Source organism: Geospiza fortis, unplaced genomic scaffold (assembly GCF_000277835.1).
Source record: "Geospiza fortis unplaced genomic scaffold, GeoFor_1.0 scaffold195, whole genome shotgun sequence".
In the NCBI taxonomy this organism is placed as follows: domain Eukaryota; kingdom Metazoa; phylum Chordata; class Aves; order Passeriformes; family Thraupidae; genus Geospiza; species Geospiza fortis.
Window position 1 is genome coordinate 730028 of NW_005054324.1, and position 8817 is coordinate 738844.

The 8817-nt window shown below is 36.8% G+C and overlaps 1 long non-coding RNA gene across 1 annotated transcript in view; it reads left to right on the forward strand.

Moving 5' to 3' along the window:
• LOC115947861 overlaps positions 1-1736 on the forward strand; it is an 18481-nt gene extending 16745 nt beyond the window's left edge. The window contains exon 3 of the long non-coding RNA XR_004081710.1: positions 1561-1736. This is a non-coding gene — a long non-coding RNA (uncharacterized LOC115947861). The remainder of the gene's footprint in view (positions 1-1560) is intronic.
• Positions 1737-8817: the final 7081 nt, after the last annotated feature.

The following is an 8817-nucleotide window of genomic DNA, read 5'->3' on the forward strand; positions in this document are numbered from 1 at the left end:
AGGCATTCCCAGCTCAGAGCAGAAGTTTTCAAGGTAAAAAACATAGAGAGAGAACATGGTAGAAGCTGGGACAAGGATCAGCAGCAACTCCAGGCGTTCAGGCAGATCTGACTTTGATTAATTAGAGAGCTATTTTTCCATTTCCACATGTACTGCCTGATGGAAAGGTAGAATGGACCGGGATACACAAACTTGGGAGTTGACTCTGCTAGATATCAGCAGGTTTTGACATCCTCTGCAGAGCGTGCAGGATAGCTGCTTGGGAAGAGTAAATTGCTGGAGCATACTTTTAATTTATTCATTTTCCTAATGCAGAATGATTATCTGAACTGAAATGGATTTGATTTTCATCTGTGAATAACCCAGTTACTATAAATGTTTATGTTATGAGAACATGCAACTACAGTGTTTCATAACTAAGGCTCAGTTATTTGACTGTTTTGTCTTTTATATGAGTTTGTTAAGGAAGTATTTGATTTACAATGCATGAGGCATTAAATGCCTCCATTTTGATCTAATATCAGAGCATATAAAATGTTAAGCCAATTCTTAAAATGCTTTGCAAATGCAATTAGGAAAAAAACAGAACAAAACAACCAAACTTGCCTGATTATCAGGGGATTCATTTTAAAGATAACTTTTAGAAATTGTTCAAATACAGATATAAATGCATGTTCTTTATTCTTCTGACAAATTAATTTTTAAGTAAAAGTATTAAAAATACTATTAAAAAATTCCATAGCTCTAGGAAAATAGACATAAAACTGGACATGTTGAAAGATTATTTCAAATGGCATTGGTTACATTGGCTGCCTGTGCAGCTCTTTGCTATGAACCAGTATTTGCAGAATCAGTTCCTAAGACACACAGGTCTCACTTTGAATCTGAACTTCCTTCTTAAAATTTTCTCCTCCCAGCACTGCAGAGTTTTCCCTGCCAGCCTGGCTAACCTGCAGCACAAGCAGCTCTCTGTGACGGTAATTGACAGTGATCTTTGTCAGCCCCACACAGGATCAGGCATTAAGAGAACAACTCTTGCTGGATTGCAGGTTTATTCACCATTTAAATGAAATATTGAGTTTCTTAAATATTCTACATACAGGATGTATTATTATTACTGTTCTTGTTATTGTCATTGTTATTAATTATTATTACAAAGAGCTATTGATGCATTGACCTGCACAGCTTGTTATTTCAGAAAGTGCTGTCACACAGGAAATTTGCTTCTGCAGAATTTTGTTTTCATTATTTACTCTCATTGAAGTTTGCTGTTGACTCAATCCAAACAGGCCTCTGTGGCTTTGAGGCCTTTGAGGCTGCTCTTAATTTTGAAGGAAAATTTCTACCTGGTTACCATCTGCGTAATGATTATCCAGGTAATATGTGGCCATCAGCACTTGCTGTTAAATTCATGGTAAAATTCGCAGTACTGCTTGCTAAATACCCCTTCCACACTTCCACATTTTTCATATAGAATCTTAGTCTTGTTCCAGAGACCAGCTGGGAAAAATAAATGTCTCGAGGGAGAGCTAACACCATTGTCTGTCTCTGTGTTCAAAGATGCATAGGTGGTGCTCCAGATGAATATTGTACTACTGGTACATAACCTGAAAGTGAGTATGGAAACAAGCGCTCTTCCAAAGACACTTCACAAAATCACAGACTATGGTGAACTGGAAGGGACCCACAAGGATCATCAAGTCCACTTCCTGGCCCTGCACTGGACCCTCCCCAAGAGTCCCACCAAGTACCTGAGAGCATTGTCCAAACGGTTCTTGAGCTCTGTCAGGCTTCTGCTGTGACCGCTTCCCAGGGGAGCCTGCTCCAATGTCCAATCACGCCCTGGGTGAAGAACCTTTTTTTAATATCCAACCTAAACCTCCCTGATACAACTTCAGGCCACTACTTCAAGTTGTCTCACTGGTCACCACAGGGAAGAGATCAGTGCCTGCCCCGCCTCTTCCTCTCATGAGGAAGCTGTAACTGCAATGAGGTCTCCCCTCAGTCTCCTCTTCTCCAGGCTGAACAGAACAAGTGACCTCAGCCACTCCTCACACAGCTTTCCCTCAAGGCCCTTCACCTTTTTTTCTGTCCTCCTTTGGATGCTCCCTAATAGTTTAATATCTTTCTTATGTTGTGACAACCATAGCTTAATGTAATATAGGAATGAGAGTAGTTATTTCAGATTCTTTCAAGAAAACATGCTGGGGATTTTAAGAGGCAAAAGACAGCAGTTTTCATGATTACTGTTTTCTTTTCTAGAGGCCTTTTATCACAAGTTACTTGTCATTTTCAAGTTATGTCACATTTTGAGGTTTAAAAGTAGCAAAATTACCCTTTCTGATGGCTTGACATGAGAAGTCTGAAGCCAGAGATGATATATAAAAAATTGTTATGTTGAATAGTTATGCATGTTGTTATGAATTCTTTTGTGGATTGATTCAAACTGTCCTGAACATTCACCACATACTGATCATTATATAGGTAGCTAAAAATTAGTTTGTGTGTTAGAGTGGCCATTTTTGGCTTAGATACATTTGAAACACTCCATGTTTTGTTTTCTTCCTCAGTTCTTTGGCTCCATATTGCTCTTCTATAATCTTCCTTAAATCACTGGAGTCAATGTTGAGGAAGGCTGGAGAGAGGGAAAAAGAAAAATATGAAATGTAAATATCAATTCAGTTGAAGTGGTGCATCAGACATATATTGAGATAGCTCCAGAAATGAGTATATTACATTTATTTTAATTCATTTTCTTATTTGGACTCACAGATTTGGACTGCACTGGACTTTAACCCCCAATGCATAGGTGAATGACATATGTTTCAATTTTTATTGATTTGTATAAACAGTGAGGATCCAAACTATCACAAATAATCAGCTGTGTTCTTGTCTGAATGGGTCCTGGTGGATAGTGTTATTACTGAGAAATGCTATGGAAATAACTCTTCCTTCTGAAGAAGAAGTAGAACCATGTTGTAGTTCATCATTATCAAAGATCAGTATATATTACATCACAATCCAGAAAATTCAGAAAAATCAAGTGGAAATTAGTAGTAGAAAGATTGATATTCACAAGCCTTTTATGCTTTTCTCCTGTTTGTTTCCAAGTCTTAATGATGGATACATGAAATGTAGAGGTGCCTGTAAAAGTATTCAAAATTGAGGTTGGTACCAAAGCCTGTATTTTCGTGATTCACAGGTGGGAATTCAACCTTAGTGTGAGGACTTTGTCAAGGAAGATGAGTCTGCTCTTAATGGGCTTGTGTAATGTGCTGTGGAAGATCTCTGTTGGACTGACATGGGGACATGGCAGTGGACATTGAAACTTGAACTCTTGCTGCACCAAGCAATGATGAGGGCGTCTGGGAGACTCCCTCTGCAGTAACTCCCCATTCCTCAAAAACTGAGGATCTTCATACAGACACTGATAGTTTTATTCCTTATTTCTTTATTTTAGGCCTTGTCAACAGAGAACTTGAGTTAATTCAGAATGAGGCAAAAGCTACAGAAAACCAGAAGATCCTCTACATAAACTCCTAGAGGCATAAACATTATTTATAACATGTCATTCTTATTTAACTGAGGGAAGTAAGTGCTAATAAATGCCCAAAAAAAGAGATTAGAAATGTGATTTAGCACAGTCAGGGATGATAGTTATTCATCAGAAATACCTATTAATTTTTTTCTATTTATTTTCCTTCATTTTTCATTGACATAGTTCCTTAAGATGCTTTTGATATTGATTGCTCAGGGAGGAGAAAATGCATGCACTAAAGACTCAGAAGAGTTTCTGCATTTTGAATTTGCTAGAGTTTTTATTAAATAGCACCATAGCTCAGGACGAGCTGATGGCATTTCACAGTCTATTTCCCCATATTCCCTAAATGCTGATTTACCAAGAATGAAATGAGTGTACACATACTCTGGAGCATGTGTTAAAGCTGTGCTAAACATTTTCCATGTAACTTCCAGCTGGCAACATTTTGCCAGAAAGCCTGGTACTTAGAAATGATAAATAAATAAAACAAACAGAATCTTGTGTTGTAATAAGGAGACAATGGAACAGCTGCAGAGTATGGAGTAAATTCAGTTTGACTTGATGTGGACACAGTGGCTGGATTTTACCCATGAGATATTAGCAACATTCAGATTCTTAAGGGGAAGATTGTGAAGAGGGAAGAAGGGATCTCATTGGGAGGTCTCTTAGCACATTTGGAAAAATAAACACAGAAACTATGAAAAATAATATTTAAGCAGGAAAATCAGCATAAGCTGTTCTCCTGCAGTATGTTGAAGAAAGATGAACTTGTCTTGGGAAGAAAAAATAGAACAGAGCTCTGGTTTTTTTTGGTTTTTTATTTTGTTTTGTTTTGTTTTGTTTTGTTTTGTTTTGTTTTGTTTGGAGAGATAAAAGGAAGAAGATGGAGGGGGGATGTAACTTAGGAAGGTGAACAGCAGCCACCAAGTGAAGAAATGAGAAATAATGATGATAAGGAAAGCAAAAGCAAAGATGGTGTATCAAGGGTACTTCTAAAGGGTGCTACTAATTAAAGAAAAAAAGACACCCCCAAGCTTTTTGAATTATATTTACAAAGGCAAAAGTATCATATAACACATATGCTTCTGTCATAAACAGCATTTTCAGTTCAAGCAAATTTTGAGAGCAGTTCCTCAGCACCAGTAATGATAACTAGAAGTGCAATAGCAAAAACTACAGTATGTGAGACATTTATGTCAGTTTTGCTTAACTTTTTGTGGGTGGGCCATCTTCTACTTATATTAATGCACACTGATTTCTCTTTGCTGGACATGGTCACTGAGACTTGTATTATTGGTGTTCTCTTGTTATTGAAGGTAAAATCCTGGGGGTTTTCTCATATGAGGTAGTTCTATAAAATAAGGGTGAACATCCTGATATTTATTTATGCTTTAGGCACCCACATTTGGAAACAATGACCTGTGTAGGGTTTCCAGTTTCAGCGGTGAAGCTGGAAACCAGGATCAAACTTAATAACGATGCATCAATCAGATAAATCACATTCTTGTATGTTGATTTCCTGTTATTCAACCAGTAGGCAGAACCTTCTGAGCTGGAAATGGCAGTAGTTTAAGAGAAAGTAAAATGGGGTCACATTAATCATAGCCTCTGACATTTTCATTTACTCAAATGCATGAAGGAGGCTAAGCAAGAATTTCTGACATAACCATCACCTGGACTTCGGCTTGACTGGGTTGTCATGATCAAATGACTTCTTTTGCCTGGTATGTGCTCTTCTGCTTTTTACATCCTTGATATCCCAGTTTCTACATGTGCACATGCTGACTTCCTCCAGGACACCACAAGCCACAGTGATAATTGCACTGCTGAAGCTACCTGCTGTGTTAAAGGTCAGCAGAAGGGCCTCGGCGGTGAAGTGGCACTTGCCTATCAAAATGCAAAATGCCGGGGTGAAAGAAGTAAAACTCAGCTATTATATGTTACAAAACTTGAAACATTCAAAGTCGAGTATATCATTCTCATGTTCCAATACCCAGAGAAGAATGTCACAGCATGACTCCATCCTCGTGATGGAGACTGAAAGAAGAATGAAAAATAATGCAAAGTTATCTCCTTTTTGTTAAATCTATTGTAATCTTGTGTTCTTCCTCTGCTACTGCACTGAAATAAAGACATTTTAATCCCAGGGTACAACTGAGAAAAGCCCTGATCTAATAATTGTAAAACCTCCCGATCCGATATTTTAGAACTCAGAGTACTTGTCACTTATGAATATTCATACAGAACACTAAAAGAATTATATTCTGTCTGCAGTTAAGGCAGGAAAAGAACATGGTAAATTCTAAAGAGACAGCAGTATTTTATGGAACACTTGTCAACTATTAAGGGCATCCACAACAAAATTCTTGCAGGAAAATTGTTTAGGAGAAGAGTATGGAACAGTGATAACATCATTACAGAACAGATCTTTTAGAGGCAAAAAACACAAAAATACAGGAATTCATCTCAAGTATTAGAAATATTGGAATTCTTCAAGGTAACCTGTTAATGTGCATGTTCATGAGGGGGTATCTATGCTGCTGAGACATTGAATGCAAAAGGCTGACACAAACTTTGCAAAATAAACTAGAACACTGAATCAAACACTTTTTTTTTTTTTAATGGAAGACAAGATTTTGACTGAAGAAGGAATTTGTCCCCTGAAGGCCTGGCCCTTTTAATGTTAAAGTTAGTTAAAAAATGTTCAATATTTGACACTTGTTCATGTCTCTTCCTTTGTGATTAAGTAAAATTTAGAAGTTCTTCATAGTAAATTAATAAATGTTTAATAAGATTCTTTTCTAGTGCCTTCTGACATGTCAGTGCTCGTATATAAAAAGGCCTAATCTCATGCTGGCAAGAAATCGACTTATTCCAGTACTAACCCATGCAGATACTTAGCAAGTTGGTTTGGAGGACTGATTTTCCTCTGAAGTGGGAGACTTCTTCTGTTTACAATATTTCCTGAAGGAATGAAGTGTCTTTTATAAATTCATCCATTTATAAACATCTTAAAAATAAAGGTAAGGAAATATTGGGACCTCTAGAACCAGAGGCTGATGGTAGTTTACTTGCTACCATGGTGCTGCTGAAAGGAAGGGAATGCTCTCTCTCCTTCTCCATCATGTCTCTTCCTCTCATTCCTTTGAACCTTTCTCCTGACCAGACAGTTGTCCCCACCTTCCATGATTTTCCTTCTGAATCTACATTGGTGGGGTATTTTCCCCCCCTGCTCATTCATGCATCAGGTATCTCTGCTTGCAGTGTATGCTTTGTGCGCAGAATACTCCGTTCTTTCATTGACTAAATGAAATCAGATTCCCGCCCCCTACTGTGATGTCTCGTGTCCCTGCTCAGCCAGTCCCACTCAGGACATTATTTCTAAGAGGTAGCTGGACCATCAGCAGGTGCAGATGCTTGTCTGCTTAGCTGAGTCTGCAGTCTGAACTGCTGAATTTTCCAGACGTTTGGGAATGGAAGATGCAACCCATCTTCCAGGTAAACATCTTACTTCTTAGAAAAAAAATTAAAACTTTATATATAGAGATAAAAAAAACTTCAAAAACTGAAGTATTATGAGCTTGATGTCTTACCATCAAGCTTACTAGGAGTTTTGTGAGAGGTGCTAAAGTGTGGGAAAACATATTTCTGTCTCTGTCACCAAGAGTTTCAATTTCCATTTCTGGAATTATCCAAGTAGACATTTTATTTTGTGTTCAGTCCCTGCTGTTTTTTATACACTACTTCACTGTATTTCAGTATGTTTTGCATCTTTTGCTTATCCACAGAAGAACTTGAATTTAAGGAATTTTAATTCCATCCTTCATCTGATGATCTGAAGGAATGCCCTTGATTGTTTGCCCTGATTTTTCCTAAAAGTATCCATGCTGAGTTTGCTTTTATGTTGGTGTATGTCAGACCCTGTCTCCAGAACTACACTTTCCCTGGTACGTCAGTCCTGAAGATATTCAGAGACCAACATTTGCTTTTTGTGAGTCTATGAATGCTTTAATCTACGACACACAAGTGTGTCTTCATGACTCAGGTGCTGAGAATCATATCCTGTCTTGAGTTAAACACATGAAAACTCATTAAAACCAATGGAGATGCACAGGGAGAAGTGAATAAAGAGTAGCTAAAAAATGCTGGGCACTCATCTGTAAGCTTGTTAATCTATTGATAGTCATCCTGTGTTCCAAAGCATGCCAACACTTCCTATAATATGTTGTGATTGTGCTGCGCTGTCAGCAAAGGTGGGTCGTGTGTTTAAAAATGACATTTGCTTTACCATTCTACCTAAATTGAGGATAATGTTTTAATAAATGGTATTTTTTAAAAGAAATATATTATTTGATAAAATTATTACATAAAATGAATTCCATCAAATTGTCACCGTTGTTATGTGCTTAAAAAGCTTCTGCTCCTCTATTATTAAGTGGAAAAAGATTATAATTTGAAAAAAATGAATACTAAAATGACTGATTTAAAAAATATGTTTCAGTGAAATTCACCATAAAATTCAAAGCAAAATGTAAAAAAAAGGACTTTCTTTATAATTTTAAATCCACACATTTAAAAATATTTCAGTGAACAAATTTTTGTTGCAATAGAAAGTACATCACATGTACTCCATACTTCATTGACTTATAGGATAATTCATGAGTCCTTACTTATACCATATTTATTTCTTTACTATAATAGATACAGCATTTGCTCTGTAAACATTAACATAAGTTGAAATGAAGTTGTGGTAATAGCAGGTAAGATCGAGTACCATTCAAACTGTCTTAGTCAAGGACATTTTCTTTGGGGGTATATATAGTTTCGTCCCTGAAAGAGCTTTTTTTGCAGTCATAATTGCCTAACAGTACTTTTCTAACATGACTGCTATATATACTGTAGCTGACTTTTCCTTGACACAAATTTAACCTTAATGATCACTCCTTTTTTTAACTGAGACCAACAGGAGAGTGAAAACTGCAGGAAACTATATTTTTTTCTCGCTCAGGTTAAAATAAAATAAACGAATAATCAGCTAGTGGTCAAACATTCAAAAGAGAATGGTAGGAAAACTGGAGAATAAAAGCCCTTGAAGATTAAGGACCTGAACTACTGAAAGAAAGGAGGAAAGTGAAAGAATTTTGCCTACTTATTAAATCAGCAACATTGTCAATTGATTAGAAAATAGAAATTAATTAAATAAGTAAACTACAAGAAATAAGAAACAAAGAACAGTCTTGCATTGACCCAAAGAATAGGAAGATTGTAGTAATTTC